General features: G+C 44.5%; 1 protein-coding gene and 1 pseudogene across 1 annotated transcript in view; one reads left to right on the top strand and one right to left on the bottom strand.

Moving 5' to 3' along the window:
• The window catches only part of Mtus2 (microtubule associated scaffold protein 2), a 355,323-nt gene that overhangs the window by 120,013 nt on the left and 217,836 nt on the right, over positions 1 to 17,474 (bottom strand). The window lies entirely within an intron of this gene.
• On the top strand, positions 8,442 to 9,951 carry LOC110295143 (RNA-binding protein FUS pseudogene; annotated as a pseudogene).

Genomic DNA, 17,474 nt, shown 5'->3' with positions numbered 1-17,474 from the left:
AGGGCAGACACCAACTTCTGCAGCTACATACGCGGGGCTCAGGGTAACATCCTGTGGTGAGCTTGAATGAACTTGGTCAGCTTCACCCTCATAATCTCCACTGCCTGTCTCCCGAGATCTCATCAGGCACAGTAGAAACTGCAGACAGTAGGATTCATCCCCAAGGCCTCTGGTCCTATCACGCACAAGAGTGTATTTGAGAAACACCGGATGTCTATATGAATGGAGCACTGGACACAAACCTGCCCCATGACACCGCTGTGTCTGCCCCAGCCATGTCTCTTCCTCAGATCTTGAATTCAGAGACTCACTAAAAGCTTCACACTTTCTCCAGCTCTTCCCGTGGACTCGGGCTTTCATGAATAAAGTATGAGCATCCGCACACCCGATAGCATATTGGTTTTTGAAGTATTTTCAAAGGATTGAAGCAAATACACAGAGAGAAGAGATTCAGATATCTAGTCCTTAGCAGGTAGGGCTGGGGCTGATGTTCACTGGTAGAACACTCGTGTAGCATATATAGGGGCTTTGGGTTTGCTCTCCCCAGCAAAATAAAAAAAAAAAAATTTAAGGAGGAAAAAAAAAAAACCCAGAGTGTATCTACAAAACTTCATGCTGGCTCTCATGTGCTTCCTGCTCAGGTGAAGAACCACTCACCCACTTCTTCAATTCTTCTCTCATACACCAGACTTCAATTCTGACTTAAGGCTCCTGGGCTGCGTCAGTGTCTGGCGCCATAGTCTCAGAAGCAGATCATTAGCACTGCCTTGGTCCAGATCTCAGTCTCATCTCATACACATTAAGGTTAAAGTGGTTCGTTAAGAGCATCATCACCAAGAGCAGGCTGGACACACTCAAGAAACGTAGCACACAGAACAGACTGAAGAACAGACACATCACAAGATCCATTTCAACAGATGCAGAAAAGGCCTGGAACAAGGTCCAATATGCCTTTGTGGTAAGAGCCCCAGAAAGGTAGGACAAGCGGGAACTATCTAGTCATAATGTGGGCTGTATACGACACACACAGAGGCCATTACACATGAATAAAACAGTCAAGGCATTCCTGTAGGGTATTTGGCGTAATGCTGCTTCTATTATGTTAATTTGGGCCCTCAAAATTGTTTATGTGAGAATCTGTACGTCCACCTGTAACACACTAGAGGACCCTGCCTCCCCAGTTAGTTCTGATTGGTAAATAAAGTTACCAGCAGCCAATAGCTGGGGAGGGCAGATAGAGGTGGGACTTTTAGGATTCCAACAGGACAGGTAACAGGATAGGACCCTGTCCCCCAGTGGGTTCTGATTGGTAAATAAAGTTACCAGCAGCCAATGGCTGGGCAGGGCAGATAGAGGCGAGACTTTTAGGATTCCAACAGGACAAGTAACAGGATATGCTGATCCCTCCACATGGGAACAGCCCCAAAACTGGTTTAGACATAAGAATGTCCCTAGCCAAATCTTCAGCTAAAATTAGCCAATAAATCTTGTTGGTTACAGAATCCTTAAAATGCCATCTTTCACATGGCATGAGTGAAGATTTATTACATTGGTTATTGATCAAATTTACTCATAAAAAAGACAGCTGTCTTTCACCTGCTCAAACAAGGAGCAAAACCCATCCTTAGCTGGTCTGTGCACCTCACACAATTCATACCTTTATAGAACTAAAATTTTGCTTGTAAAATTCATATACTGCAGAATGAAACAGCAAGATGCAGCTCTGACAAGATTCGCCCTTGGGGATGACCTGCTGTTCCAGCTCCCTGCCTCTTCCTGCCTCACCTGAAGCTGTTTCCAGAGACTCACTCCCAGAACAGCTTCAGGAATACCTGCTGGTTTCTGATGACCTCGGTTCCTCCAGCCTTTCAGATGGAGTCCGCCAAAACCTCAGTCAAGCCCTAAACTTTCTGAACATACAGAGACTGGGTAATAAATGCTATTCCTTCCATTCCTTCCATTCCTTCCATTCCTTCCATTCCTTCCATTCCTTCCATTCCTTCCATTCCTTCCATTCCTTCCATTCCTTCCATTCCTTCCTTTCCTTCCTTTCCTTCCTTTCCTTCCTTCCCTCCCTTCCCTCCCTTCCCTTCCCTTCTCTTCCCTCCCTTCCCCCTTCCCTCCCTTCCCCCTTCTCCCTTCCTTCCTTTCTTCCTTCCTTTTTTCCTTTCCTTCCTTTCTTCCTTCCTTCCCTTCCTTCCTTCCTTCCTTTCCTTCCTTCCTTCCTTCCTTCCTTCCTTCCTTCCTTCCTTCCTTCCTTCCTTTCTTTCTTTCTTTCTTTCTTTCTTTCTTTCTTTCTTTCTTTCTTTCTTTCTTTCTTTCTTTCTTTCTTTCCTTCTTCCTTCCTTCCTTCCTTCCTTCCTTCTTCCTTCCTTCCTTTCTTTCTTTCTTTCTTTCTTTCTTTCTTTCTTTCTTTCTTTCTTTCTTTCTTTCTTTCTTTCTCTCTCTCTCTCTCTCTCTCTCTCTCTCTCTCTCTCTCTCTCTCTTTCTTTCTTTCTTTCGAGACAGTGTTTCTCTGTGCATCCCTGGCTGTCCTGAAACTCACTCTGTAGTCCAGGCTGACCTCGAACTCAGAAATCCGCCTGCCTCTGCCTCCCAAGTGCTGGGATTAAAGGTGTGAGCCGCCACCACCCAGCAAGTTAGGGTTATTTTATAAATTATAGATAGGTTGTCATTTTAAGGGATAATTTTGAAATGATCATAATTTTGGGCAGGGAGGAAACTAAATAGAGAGCTTAGACTCAGGGGTTTCTATCTTATATTTCCTCTTTATCCTTCCTTTCTTAGGTAAAGGGAAGGGGGCTGAAAAGAAAAAAGAGAAATAGAGTAATGTGATAAGAAATTAGATAAATGGGAATGGATTGCTAAATCTACTCTTAAACCACACATTTTATAGCCATGGTCTTACATTGGTGGAAATCTTTACATTTGAAGCAGAATTGAAGTTATATTTTCTTGCATTGGTACAGAATTCATATATTGATACAGGTTTAAGGTTGTCATTGGTATAAATTTTTTTTACATTGATACAAAATTTTCAATTAATTTTGTTACTCTTAGAGAGGCATTGTGACTATACAACTCGTTTCAGAATGCAAGGCTTAGACCCTGTCCTTCTATAGCTGCTATTTCAAACTGTTTAAAGCAATTAAGTAATACAAGTTAAGGGCCAGATAGTAAACTCATGGTAATATTAGGTTTTTATTTAAGTATAATAAAGTGTTTTCAATATTATTCAAAGAGAAACAACTAAGAGTAGTCAGGATTTAAAAGTTCATATAATATATATCGTTTGACTAGGAGACATGTCTGTTCCTGACAGTACCTCCATCCCACTTCAAAAAAAGATATTAAACATCATTACCTCCATATAGAACTGCTCCAATTGTGACACGGTAGCCAATGGACAAGTATTGCTCTAATTCATCTACAGACAAAAAAATACTGTCTGGAAAGGACACATGATGTGACAACTTAGCTCTGTCAGTATAGGATAAGATAGTCCTTCATAATTCCTGCTTCACTTAAGGTCTGCCAGATGGTTCTGTGACAGAAGGATAAAGACAGATGCTCCAATGTCATGAGGAATATAGGGGGCTTTGCGGGCAGGCAGCTGTCTGTACAAATTGTTTAAGTTTTGGAAGCTATTGTGCTTGCTACATATTCAGGTAATATTTAATTCACTCTCAGATCTCTGACAGGGTTGAAGGCTAGTTATAGTCTCATAATCAAAGTTAAGCTATTTAACGTTAAGGAAGATGATATAGATTTAAACAGATGGTTTTCAGATGGGTAATACAAGTTAAACTCAACATAATTCCGACACAAAATTGCAAACTCTTTAAGTTAGGATAAATGATGGAGTAGTTTATTTAAATTTCCAAATATGATGGACTGGATGTTGTAAGTACACATCATACCTTATATACATTATTGCTATAATTATGTTCAGCATGTATCTGAGAGAAAAGAGCCTTTAAAATGGACAAAAGGGGGGAAATATAATGGGCTTGGCCTAATGCTGCTTATATTATGGTAATTTGGGTCCCCAAAATTGTGCAAGAATCTGCACTTCCACATATAAGACACTTTGGGACCCTGTCTCCAGTTGGTTCTGATTGGTAAATAAAGTTGCTGGCAGCCAATGACAGGGCAGGGCAGACAGAGATAGGACATTTAGAATTCCCGGACTAGGGATAGAGGAAGGAAAAGGAGGAGACCCGCCATGTCTGGAGTAGGAGAAGAAAGAAGCCATGTCTGAAAAGATGGAGGACAGAGAATAGATAAGTCATGGAAGAGCCTTGTGGTCTGAGAGGGCTACACATCTGGGTCCAAGACAGCCAAAACAAAATATAAAATTTAGTAGCAATAACTTGGGAGTTTCAGAGGGAGGTAGATTAGCCACATAGAGATTAAAAAGTGGCCCAGCCATTGAGCTGTTTTAGACATATCAACGTATAAAGGCTATGTGTATATGACTTTAATTCGGGAACCCAGAACAATTGGGCCGGTAGTGAGGAACACTCGGCTGCTGGGATCAATTTGAGTAGCTTTAATTAGATAGTACTACACCTTCCACTTAAATCTGAAACAAGAGTGTTCACTCTCTCCAGCTTACTCCATTCAGTGTTCAAAGTCTCAAAAGAGTAAAATGAGAGAAAGAACTTGAAAATGATAAAAACAGAGAAAGAAAGAAGTCCAACCAACTGTTCACACTTGCAGGTAGCTCAATCCTATACTTAAAAGACCCTGAAGACTCTGCCAGAAGATTGGAGAAATCATAAGGATTCTCAGCAAAATACAAGGATAGAAAGCAATGTAAGACACATAGTAACTTTTCTGTATGCCAGCCACAAACTGGATAAAAAGGAACCAGGATGGAAACTCCATTCACAAGAGTGTTAAAAATGAAATACCTAGAAATAAGCCTATCTAAGGGGGTGGGAACCTTTACAGTGACGTGAGGGAAGGTGATTCACCATGCATTGCTGGTGCAGATAACATGCGTGTGTTCCCACTGTGGGAATTAGTATGGAGTTCCCACACAGAACTAACAGCAGACTCTTATTATATGACCCAGTGATACCTGTATGCACCTGATGCATTTTGACTCAGCACAGCACAAAGACGCTTGCACATCCACACTTATTACTGCAACATCTGAAACAGTCAAGCTATGGTACTAGCCTAGGCATCTATTACCAGGTTGGTACAGTGGCTCTCAACCTGTGAGTCGAAAGCCATCTGGGGATCGCATATCAGAATTTACAATATGATTCATAACAGTATCAAAAGTGCAGTTATGAAGTAGCAACAACGTTATTCTATGGTTGAGGGTCACCACAGCATGTGGTGTTAAAGGGTCACAGCATTGGGGCGTGGGGGGCATTTGAGAACCACTGGGTTAGTAGATAAGAGAATGAAGTGTATATATACAATGAGTTTTACTCAGCTATATGAAAAACCTCAATCTGTCACATGGTGGAGAATAGATTGGAGCAGAGATCGCTGTGTTATTTGAAATAAGCTAATTGTCAGAAAGACAAATACCATGTTTTCTTTCAGAGTCTGAGTCTAGACTTAAACTCATGCATGCATGTAACAAAGAAAAGCCTGATATCCCATCAGGATGGGATTTCTTTTTATAAAGATATGCTATTTTATATGCATACGTGTGTGCTAGCATCAGTTTATGTGCACACAATATCCAAAGAAGCCAAAGGGAGTGTCAGATCGCCTGGAACTGGATTACAGATGGTTGAGAGCCACCATGTGGGTGCTGGGAATTGAACCCAGGTCCTCTGCAAGAGCAGCCAGTGCTCTTAACTGCTAAGCCATCATTCCAGTCCCAAGGTAAGACATCTAATCATTGTAACAAATATTATATTTTGTGGCCTTTTGGAACAAGAAGGGAAAAAAGGCAGAAGATGACTTTGGGGGTACAGAGGTAATCAGAGATGGTGGGAGAGGGGTAGCTGAAGGGCCGATTTAAGGGGCAATGCCATATGTGTACACTAATGTCGTAAGAAAACCTATTATTCTATATTCTGAGGAAAAGAACTAATTAAAGTGAAAAGGCTAGGCTGATTCCATGACAGACTTCAAATTGGCAGTTAAGGAGTGCAGACAAGCCCAGGCAGGTTATTACTAATAAAAAACAAACAAACAAACAAACAAACAACAACATTGCAGGCGATCTCAGAGGGCCAATGCCAACATCACCTAGCCCACAACTTATGAACTTCTGGCACAAACATGACTCAAAGCTCCCCTCTGCTCTTTTGGAAATTCTCTTTAGTATTTGTCAGGCCACATTTGCAAAGGCAAGAACATGGTCAAATATTGATGGGGTTAATTACTTAAGAGACAGAGGGTTAATAAGATACATCAGGAGATATTTGTGTCATCAGAAGCAACTTTGTACCCTTCCTCTTTTGTATCAAGTAGACTAGCTGTAGTAAATTACCTTCTCTATTTTAACACTTAAGCCGTTATCTTATGACTCCTTTAGTAGTTAGTATCTTGGGGAGATATTAAAACTCTTACATTTTAATTATATGCTTGATATGGGAATTCTTAAAAGATAAGATCATATGATTTGAACTTAATTTAAATTCTGCTGAAGGTATTAGCAAGGTGTAAGAAATTATACAAATGATCAAGGGTTTTTATAGAGCAGCTCTTAGAGAAAGCTGGTTATCAGACTTCTGGTCTACATTTTTTTTTATCACAGATCTGTTTAATTAGTCACTTTGAGACACTTGAGGTAATTAATGGACTTATTCTATGCCAGACCCTTTCATTGAGCCCTAATTTGGCAGTCAACTCCATTGGGATCTTGAGGGAAAAAAAAATCAAGCATTAAAAGGTGGGTCATTGTGACTGAACCCCAAACCATCTCCCATGTATGTACAGGTATCTCAGCTCTGAGGATTAGCCTAGATATTCAAACAAGGCGAGATTTATATTTTTTATGACTCGTTTATTATTTGTATGTGAATGTGTGTCCCTGTGTGAGTTTATGTGTAACACGTGCTCCCAGAAGAGGGCATCAGAGACCCTGGAATTGGAGTTACAGGTAGTTGTGGGCCACCAAGTGGGTGCTAGGAACCAAGTATAGGTTCTCTACAAGAGCAGCCATCCCTCTTAACTGCTGAGTCTTCTCTCTAGCCCCAAGATGAAGTTCTTGTAAAAAGAGTGGCCTAGTTAGCATCCTCTGGGAAATATGAAACCTTAAAGCAAGGGAAGAAATTGAACAGCCTCCCAGGAAATGAACACCATATTGGTTTTTTTTTTTTATGAAGGTGTGACATATGGTAAATCAAAATAGAACTTCTCCCTTGAACTCTAAGCAATATCTTCTTGCCCTTCTGGGTACTAGAACATTCCCTCAGGTCCCATGGGAATGGTTACCCTCACTTTTTCCACTTTCAGGACACTAGTTATATTTATCTGCACAGCTATAGGACTCTCCCTTATACCTAGCATCTCTCAACACTAGCTGCATCTTGGGCCAAGCCAGCACATGTTGTTTCTGTGCACGCCAGGATGTTTGTCAGCAGCCCTGGCCTTTCCCTAACTGAGAGCCACTAGCTAAATGGCAGAAGCTGGTAGCATAGAGATTCCTGCACGGTTGGTTTTCTGGCTAAAAGCACCCAGTCATGTTTTAGGTTAATCCCTCAGACAATGAAGGAGTGGATAATATACCTTTCCAGTGTTGAGACGACTGTAATAGTTGTTCAGAAATGGAGGCTTCCCTGCTTCTCACATTTATGATTCCACTCAGTGCCAACCAGAAGCTAGAAGATGGGCTGAAATAGCCTGGACCTCTGAGAGCTGAATCGTGCTCCAAGAAAAAGCATCTTACTAACAGGAATACCACCTTCATGGGGACCCAGCAGGAGCCAAAGGTGATGTACAGGTGCAATCTACATCAGAGTTTAGAGGAGACCCACTCATTAGCCTGAGAGTCCCAGGCTGGCCTGAAACTCCATACAGAACTGAAGACGTCCCGGAACTCTAGATCCTCCTGCCTCTGTCTCCCAAGTGCTAGGATTACAAATGTAAGCCACCACACCTTGTTTTAATAAATATTGTTTTAATAAAAATCACATCATTAAATGACCTCACATATAAAAACACCAGGCAGCTAGATCCTGGTAGCCATTTGAACTGTAGTTAGATATTCATTGAGCTGTGTGGAGTTTGGGACTGGCCAAGTATTTGAGTGGCTACTTTCACCCATCTTAATCTAGTAGGCAGTTTTTAAGGTATGAAGATTACTGCATTCATAAATGTAAAAAGGAAGAGGAGGAGGAGGAGGGAGGAAGAGGAGAAGGGAAGAGGAGGAGGAGGAAGAAGGAGGAGGAGGAGAAGGAGAAGAAACAGAAGAAGTAGTAGTAGTAGTGAATTTTGCCAAAATAAAAGTGAATTTTGGGGACATGGCTTCAAACGACTATACCCAACAAGCAACTCAAAGCTATGGGGCATATCCTACCCAGCCTGGGCAGGGCTACTCCCAACAGAGCAATCAGCCCTATGGCCAACAGAATTACAGTGGTTATGGCTAATAAGCTTCAGGATATGGCCAGAGCAGCTATGGTTCTTCTTCTGGACAGACCCAAAACACAGGCTATGGAACTCAGTCAGCTCCCCAGGGATATGGTTCCACTGGAGGCTATGGCAGCAGCCAAAGTTCCCAATCTTCTTATGGGCAGCAGTCCTCCTACCCTGGCTATGGCCAACAGCACCTCAGGAAGTTATGGTGGCAGTTCTCAGAGCAGCAGCTATGGGCAGCCCCAGAGTGGAGGTTATGGTCAACGGTCTGGCTATGGTGGACAGCAGCAAAGCTATGGACAACAAAGCTCCTATAACCCACCTCAGGGTTATGGACAACAGAATCAGTACAACAGCAGCAGTGGAGGTGGTGGAGGGGGTGGTGGAGGCAACTATGGCCAAGATCAGTCCTCTATGAGTGGCAGCAGTGGCAGTTCTGGCAATCAGGACCGGCGGCGGCGGTGGCTACAGGGGAGGCCAGCAGGATCGTGGGGGCTGTGGCAGGGGCGGTGGAGGTGGTTACAACCGAAGCAGTGGTGGCTATGAACCCAGAGGCCGTGGAGGTGGCCGAGGAGGCAGAGGCGTCATGGGTGGAAGGGACCATGGTGGCTTCAATAAATTTGGTGGTCCTCGCGATCAAGGATCTCGTCGTGATTCTGAACAGGATAATTCAGACAACAATACCATCTTCGTGCAAGGCCTAGGTGAGAATGTTACAGTTGAATCCGTGGCTGATTACCTCAAGCAGATTGGAATTATTAAGACAAACAAGAAAACTCGACAGCCTATGATTAATTTGTACACAGACAGGGAAACTGGCAAGTTGAAGGGTGAGGCAACAGTTTCATTTGATGACCCACCTTCTGCTAAAGCAGCTATAGACTGGTTTGATGGTAAAGAATTCTCTGGGAATCCTATTAAAGTTTCATTTGCTACCCGCCGAGCTGACTTCAATCGGGGTGGTGGAAATGGTCTTGGAGGCCGAGGGCGAGGAGGACCCATGGGCCGTGGAGGCTATGGAGGAGGTGGCAGTGGTGGTGGTGGCTGGGGAGGATTCCCCAGTGGAGGTGGAGGACAGCAATGAGCTGGAAACTGGAAGTGTCCTAATCCTACATGTGAGAACATGAACTTCTCTTGGAGAAATGAATGCAACCAGTGTAAGGCACCTAAGCCAGATGGCCCAGGAGGGGGACCAGGAGGCTCTCATATGGGGGAAAACTATGGAGATGATCGACATGGCAGAGGAGGCTATGACCGGGGCGGCTACCGGGGCCGAGGAGGGGACCGTGGGAGCTTCAGAGGGGGCCGGGTGGTGGGGACAGAGGCGGTTTTGGCCCTGGCAAGATGGACTCCAGGGGTGAACACAGACAGGATTGCAGGGAGAGGTCATATTAGCCTGGCTCCTGAAGTTCTGGAACTCTTCCTATACCCAGTGTTACCCTTGTTATTTTGTAAACAGGATCGCTCATGGATATTGGGGGGCGGAGGAGGCAGTGTGTGTGTGTGTGTCAAACTACCCTAATTGTAACCATATCTCTGGTTCCCATTAAAAACCATCATTTTAGTAATAAAAAAAAGTGAATTTTGCCACTCTGGGCTCCAGCTGGGCCTACCCTCTAAGTAGAGGGACCTGTGATCACTGAGCCCTGTGGTCACCAAATCCCATGGTAGATGTACCACAGCACTAAGTACAGACATGTAACAGAAAGCCATGAGCAAACAATATAGGGACTTACAAATGCAATCACCTTGGATCCCACAAACAGTCGAGCTTCATAGGGCTATGCTCACCCACCATGCCCCAAAGGAGGATACTTATCTATGATGGTAATGGAGGATGCTGTATAGGCATTAGACTGAGACTGGGACAAAGACCAACATGGTGTGGGATGGAAAGAAGGGAGAAAATGTGGGCCCGCTATAGTCCCACATTGTAAAGCCCCTCCTTGCCTAGACTGCACCAAAACTGAGTTCTGGGTGGCACCAGTATCCTCCTAAACGATGACCAGGCTCACAAACCAGAGCCTTATATGGAAAAAAGCCAGCTCTTCCCTGCCCTGCCACTGCTCCCCTTGCCTAGACTATGAGAATCACCCATTTTGGGTTTCTGCACAACTTCTCTGCCCCCATGCCTTGGGGCCAGTGACTGTCGCTGGAGGGTCATGCCAATAAACTGGAGCTTGTTTGCTGCCAATTTGGTCTGATCTGCTCCCTTCCTGTGACCCCCAGCCTCTCAGTAGGGAACAGGAGTAACTGTTATGTTATGGGAGAGAGACTTTTCTCAAGTGCCAACAGGATTAACTTGGGGCCATCCTAGAATGGAGATGGTGATCAACTGGACATAGGGTGTCCAGGACAGTTTAATTACGCATCTTCCCTCCCTGCTCCAACACTTCCTATGCTTAAACCTGCAATTTGAGGACCATCTACTTTTCTGTTAAACGTGGCACATTGATTAAATCTCCTTTTTTCTACCCCTCCCCCCACATTAAAGTTGTCCATTACAAAGAAAGAAATCTGCAATCTGATACATGGTAAATTCTAAAGTAATGACAGGCCTTTCGGCAAACCACAAATCTCATGTTTTACTTAGACTCACTCGCTCTTTTGAGAGGGTAATTTCCAGGAGCTGCAAGGAAGGCCAGCTCCAGTCAGGTTAATCAGTGAAGCTAGGACCTCCGTCTGCTTTGCAAGCATCCTCTGCTCACAGTCACGGGAATTTAGCCCATCATAGGAATCAAGCAGTATTTAAACTGCCTTTTAGCCAATTATCATAAACTCTGATGAGCTTCATAGCCCTCTTAGAGCCTCTACATTTTATGAGAAAAGAAGCAAAGGCCCAGCTTTATCATTCTCTGTAAGGAAATCCCCCACAGGGAGGGTCCAGCCGCCTCAGCTGAAGTCTTCAGTGGCGACTGGCCAGTCCCCTGGGCTTCTCCGGTTTCCCACCCTGGCCTGGAGGGAGCCCTAGGGCTCTTTACTCTTTAGGAATTCTCTTCTCCCTCTTCAGAGCTTTCCTCTTGGGACCTTGAAGCCCCACCCACCAACCCCGACTCCTCCACCCTCCATCAAAAATCAAAGCGCAATGCTGGCTGAGGCTTTGCCCCACGGGAAAGCTGTTAGGCCGTTCCCACATCAGGGGTCTTCTCTCCACCCCTCCCTCATCCCGAGGATTAGATAACTAATGTTTTTTCTTTCACCTCCTTTTGGTTAGTGCGAGAATGTTTGCCAATGGAAAATATTTATCAAGCGGAGGGAGCACTTTATCCTCGTAGAGTAGTTTATCCACTTAAAAGTATCTTAATCAGCATCGTTAGTCTGAATGCACGGTCGGAGCTGACAGGAAGCTTGCCCTGACTTAAGTGACAGCTCTGGGCCAGGTAGGTGGGAGGGGTAATTGCTGAAAGCCCGGGTCGCAGCTGGATAGAAAGTCACAATGGCAGGCTATGCAGGAATGACCAGCTGCAGCCTGTGGGCTTCAGTGGAAATGGAATAAATTGTTCTCTAAAATATTTATGAAATGCAACATCTGCTGGGGTCTGCTTCCCTAAGGAGACTCCTGGTAGTGTGAGGCAGCTGATAGGAATGAAAACAGCCTACTCCAAGGAGGGAGATGTTTATTTGAAATCATGGCAAATGGTGCGCAACCTTGTGGGCCCTACACTGGCGCCCCCTGGTGGACACACCCTCACAATGCCCCAGACTGAATATGATGGATTTTTGTACCTGAGTTATGTTCTGTGGTAGAGGCAGCTTATGGAAGGAAAATGTGTTTAAAGTTACTAAAGTCAACCTAGAGCTGATGGGCTCTCCTGAAACTGACCAGCCCAGAATCTGGTCTTTCCACTAGATTCCAAAGATTGCTATCACCTCCACATCACCACCAGGTCTGCCCCATGACACTAGCATGAACCCACACATCTCTGAGAAATGCTCCATCTCCTACTGGTCAATTCAACATGCACAAGTAAAGGGTATGTAAACTACAAAGAGGAAGTCTTGGGATTTTTAGTGTGGTCCTTAGAGATGCTTGGAATCCATTTGTTTTCCTAGCATTACTTGGTTCTTATTGTGTTTTCCAGACACACACAACTCTAGCGTGTATGGTGGTACAGTCATGAGAAAAAGGAAATTAGAGAGTCCATACGTTCTCTTTTCCACATTTCTCACGATTTTCTTCTTCTTCAATCCTTCCTTATCAGCTCATCCCCTCATCTGCTTCAAGGTTTACCAGATGTCTCCAATGAGTGAAACACGACCCTGGAATCTCCCTGAAATATGATAATTGATAAGGAAAGGCACTTCACTTTTGCATGGAGATAGAATTTTAATTCCAGGGTGACACTATGATGAGTGGTGCCCTGCTAATAGGAGCTCACTGGACAGTGAGGTGTATCCTCATATAATTTTATCTGAAACCAACAACAAGGGTGAAGACTCAAGTCTCTTCCTTGCCCTTCCCTATTTGGACCCTTCTGTCTCCAACTGCTCAGAACCCACCTGGGCTGGTCCCACTGACACCTGCTCTCAGCCTCGAGGGTTGGTTCTGGGGGTGTGATTACAGCGGCCACATTTGGGGGGAGCAAACCAGCATGCTCAGAAGAAGATCATTCCGCTGAGGAAAAACTCAGAATCCAATTCCCAGGGCGCCTTGCGTCCAAGCGAGCGATTCAGAAAAGCAGTTGTTTAACAAAGCAATGGTGTGGCATGACAACTTTAAAAGAACAGAGAAGGTTTGGAGAAACGAGAGGGAAAGCAAGGACTGCAGTCACCCATGCTGGGGAGTGGTGTTGCTGGCTGCTCAGGACGCTCCGGCGCTTCTGGATCAGGCACACAGAAAGCTGTATTCCTGAAGGAGGAGACGAGGCAGAGGTAATGTGAGCTGGCAGTGTTTTCCTGTTTCTGTGAAGCGGCCCTTTATTTGCTTGTCCCAGACAGGAATCACTGATGCAGACAGAAAGCTAAGTGACTGAGAGGCTTGGGAGATGAGAGGAGCTTTCTTCCAAACTGAGACAGGACTGGGAAGACCTTCTCTACTGTGTACTGATGGATGCTTTTCAGGAAGGAACTCCCACTACTGTGCAGATAAAGCAAAGCACGGAGCCTACCAGGCAGATTCCTCCTGCCTGGCTCTCCCAGAGCAGCAGTTGGTACCCATTTTCCAGGTCCAAAAACTTGATGTCAATAGGACTTGCTTCTGCAAGTCCTGCACCATGAGACATCAAGATAACGTGACTTTAAATACCAGTAGCTGGCTCTGTATAAAGCATTTCTACACTTGATCTTAGTCAAAACTCCAAAAAGTGATCACACGAAATTTTTCTTTTTTCTTTTCTTTTTTTTTTTCTTTTTTTTTTTTTTTTTTTTTTTTTTTGGTTTTTCGAGACAGGGTTTCTCTGTGTAGCCCTGGCTGTCCTGGAACTCACTCTGTAGACCAGGTTGGCCTCAAACTCAGAAATCTGCCTGCCTCTGCCTCCCAAGTGCTGGGATTAAAGGCATGTGCCACCATGCGCGCGGCTCCATCTTCCATCTTTATGTCGACTTGTTCTTCTTGTTGTTGTTGTAGATGGCGTTCTCACTATGTAGTCCTGGCTGGCCTGGAGCTCACTCTGTGGACCCGGATGTCCTTGACCTCACAGAGATCTGCCTGCCTCTGCCTCCGGAGTGTTGGGATCAAAGGCATGTGCCATCATGCCTAGCTTTCTTGGCTTATTTTCTTAGTAACTTATTTATATTCACTCCTCCACATATCCTAGTCATTCAAACCCTCTCTGTGCCAAAGGAAGACCACAGAATTGAAACAGCCAAGGACTTAAGCATTTAAGAAGGAAGATGTGAAATATAGCGGCAATAAAATCATTCTCAGTTAGCCACAATCACCACCAACCTCCTTACCTTATCACTACTCAACTACTCGCTCTGCCTTTCATTTACCTTCTGTCTTAGGTAGGGTTTTACTGCTGTGAACAGACACCATGACCATAGCAACTCCTAGAAGGACAACATTTGATTGGAACTGGCTTACTATTGCAGTAAATTATCCCATCCCAAATATGTCCCAGCAATGAGAACACGACTCAGTTAATATGAATCCATGCTGTGCGCCTAGATTGGGCAGATCTACCACTACACTACCATCTTCCACATCTATTAGACCCCTTAGAACTTGCCATTTCTCCAGGCCATGTGCTTCTGCTCTGCTTTTCTTCTTCTTTCTCTTCCTCTCCCTCTTCCATTTTCTCCTTCTTCTCTCTCCTTTCTCTCCACCTTCCCTTTTATCTGCCCAATCGTCAGCTCTCCTTTATTTTACAAATTAAGGTGGGAAGCAGGTTTACAGGAAATCACCTGAGTGCTGACTCATTCCTTGATCGAGGCCTCTCACAGGAGAACAGAATTAATATCAAGTATAATTAGCCCCAGGGCTATCAACAACAGCTTACAGGTTCAGAGGTTTAGCTGATTATCATTAAGGCAGGAACATGGCATCATCCAGGCAGGCTTGGTACAGGAGGAGCTGAGAGTTCTGCATCTTCATCTGAAGGCTTCGAGGAGAAGACTCATTCCCACATGGTTCAGATAAGAGTCTTATTGCCCACACCCACAGTAACATACCTCTTCCAACAAGGCCATACCTCCTAATTGTGCTACACCCTGGGCCAAACATATTCAAACCACCACACTTTCTAATATACTATGTAATATTTGGAATTTCTATTTTTTTCACTGGGCCTTCTCTAGTTAGAACATCAGCTCTGCAGGAGTTTGTTTATTTTGCTCACTGATGAGTCTCCAGCACCTGGGACTGCCCCTCATTCATTGAAGATATCTGGTAAATCTTGGGAGCAGATGAATGGACTTGCTGATAAAAACCTATAGACAAAAATCATGTGAAAGATGGAGAAGAACATTTCTGGGCTTTCTTTCTAACCTAATCTTCAAGGAGAATTAACTGGAGAGACTTCACAGACGTCACATGGGAGCCCCAGAAGATGAATGGGAACTGTTCAAGTCAGTAGGGCAAGATGACTGGGGAGAAAGGATGAAATTGGCAGTTGTCTAAAGGATGGTGTGGTGAGGCTGGGGCCGGGGGTGGGTGGGTCAAGAGAGGATCCAGGGATACCCAAGCTGCCTAAATCTGCCAAGGGTCTAAGGCGCTGAGCCTGGCTTCTCTATGAGAGCTATGAGAAAGCACCAAGAGTTGCGGAAAAAGGGACAACAAGGTCTGGTGTGCCTTTTTCTAAGATCGTTTGGGCCACAGAGAGGAGGCTACAGGAGATTATTACTGAGAGAGAGCAGCAGAACTGCAATGTGGGTTGAAGTGATAGCCAGAGGGACAGAGGGACAGAAGGACAAAGGGACAGATTCGGAAGATACTCAGTAGCTGAGATCAACACAAATTGGTGACCAATAAGATGTGCTAATGAAAGACTCACAACGTGAGGACTCCCCCACGTTCTGACTCAGGAGAGGTGACACCCCAAATCACTCAGGAGAAACGGTCTTGCTGCAAACTGCAAGAGGACTTTTATTTCAAGAGCGCTCTCGGGCCCACCGTCATACACCATGCAGGAGTAGAGGACCATGGTGCCCCGAGTAGCTGGGTAAGGTGGTATTTAAAGGAAGAAACCACAACTCAAGGGGGGTGGGAAGGACGTTGTTGGAAAATACTATAAATACCAGTTAAGAGTCACAAGGAAGTCAAGACAGTTTTCTAGGAGCCTCTAACAATAGCACCTTTGCATAGTGGGTTCCAGTAATGGTCAGGGTGGGTCAGGGTGACTTTCTTTGAATGAACACTCCCTGAATCCAGGAAGCAGGTGGGTGGAGGAATGTCGATATCTGTTTAAGATTAGCATACCTTGGGGCATTGAGTTACAAAGGTCACATTCTCAAGCCTGGGCCTAAAGGCCTAGAATTTTGTTTTTACGTTATACTTTTTCATTGGGAGTAGAGGTTCCAGTGTTGGATTGCTGGATTGAATTCAGGACTCTCAGTAGGAACAGGACAGCTAGATTGAATGTATATGTAAACACATATGGGGCTTATTAGACTGGCTCACAAGATGTGTTCTGAGTGGCTCAAACACAGCTGTCTCACCTGTAAGAGGCTAGGAATCCAGTAGTTCCTAAGCCCAGGAGGTTGAATGTCTCTGCACTCAGTCTGGGGCTGAATCCCCGGGGTGGGGGTGGTGGGGGTGGGGTGGTGGAGGGAGGCTCCTGGATGGTTGGGGGGCTTCAGCCTACCTGAAGAACAGGGTTCTAATACCAGCACCACAGGAAAGATGAACTTCCCAGGAAGGGTCAGGGCAGCTGGCCAAAGGCACAAAGTCTTATTCCCAAGTCCTTTTGTGCTGGCTGCCCCCAAGACAGTTCTGCCTACACTAGGGAGGGTCCTGCAGGTTAAAAAATCTGATCAAGAAAATCCCTCACAGGAGGGCCCAGTGGCCTGGGTTTTAGTTAATTTGAGATGCTGTCAAACTGACAACCAAGGTTAGCTACACAATATGGTCCTTTTATTTCTAATTGCTGGTGTATTTACACACTATTTTACATAACAAATGAGCTAATTTACATAATAACAACCACTGCTCTGGGGTTCCTCTCACCACATTCTTGCCAACCTACCTTTTGTGCTGTGTGTGTGTGTGTGTGTGTGTGTGTGTAGTGCATTCCCAAACAAAGCCCCAAATAAGTCATTTATACTAGCTCATGAATGCTATTATTACTCATTTCAGACTTAAGTAAAATAAGAAAACCAACAGAAATCTTTAGTGTTAGAAATGATGGAAAATGATTCTTTGTAAATAATATACCCTAAAAGTCCAAGAACTATGGCAAGAACATAGGATAAACAGCAATCATTCAGCTAAAACCATGTTGAGATGTGAGTAAGCACCGGGTCTTGACTAGGTTGTAAGT

This window comes from Mus caroli, unplaced genomic scaffold (assembly GCF_978045245.1).
Source record: "Mus caroli unplaced genomic scaffold, Mus_caroli_1 scaffold_4, whole genome shotgun sequence".
NCBI classification, from domain to species: domain Eukaryota; kingdom Metazoa; phylum Chordata; class Mammalia; order Rodentia; family Muridae; genus Mus; species Mus caroli.
Note: the sequence above shows the minus strand (reverse complement) of the source record. Positions and strands in the feature narration are given on the sequence as shown.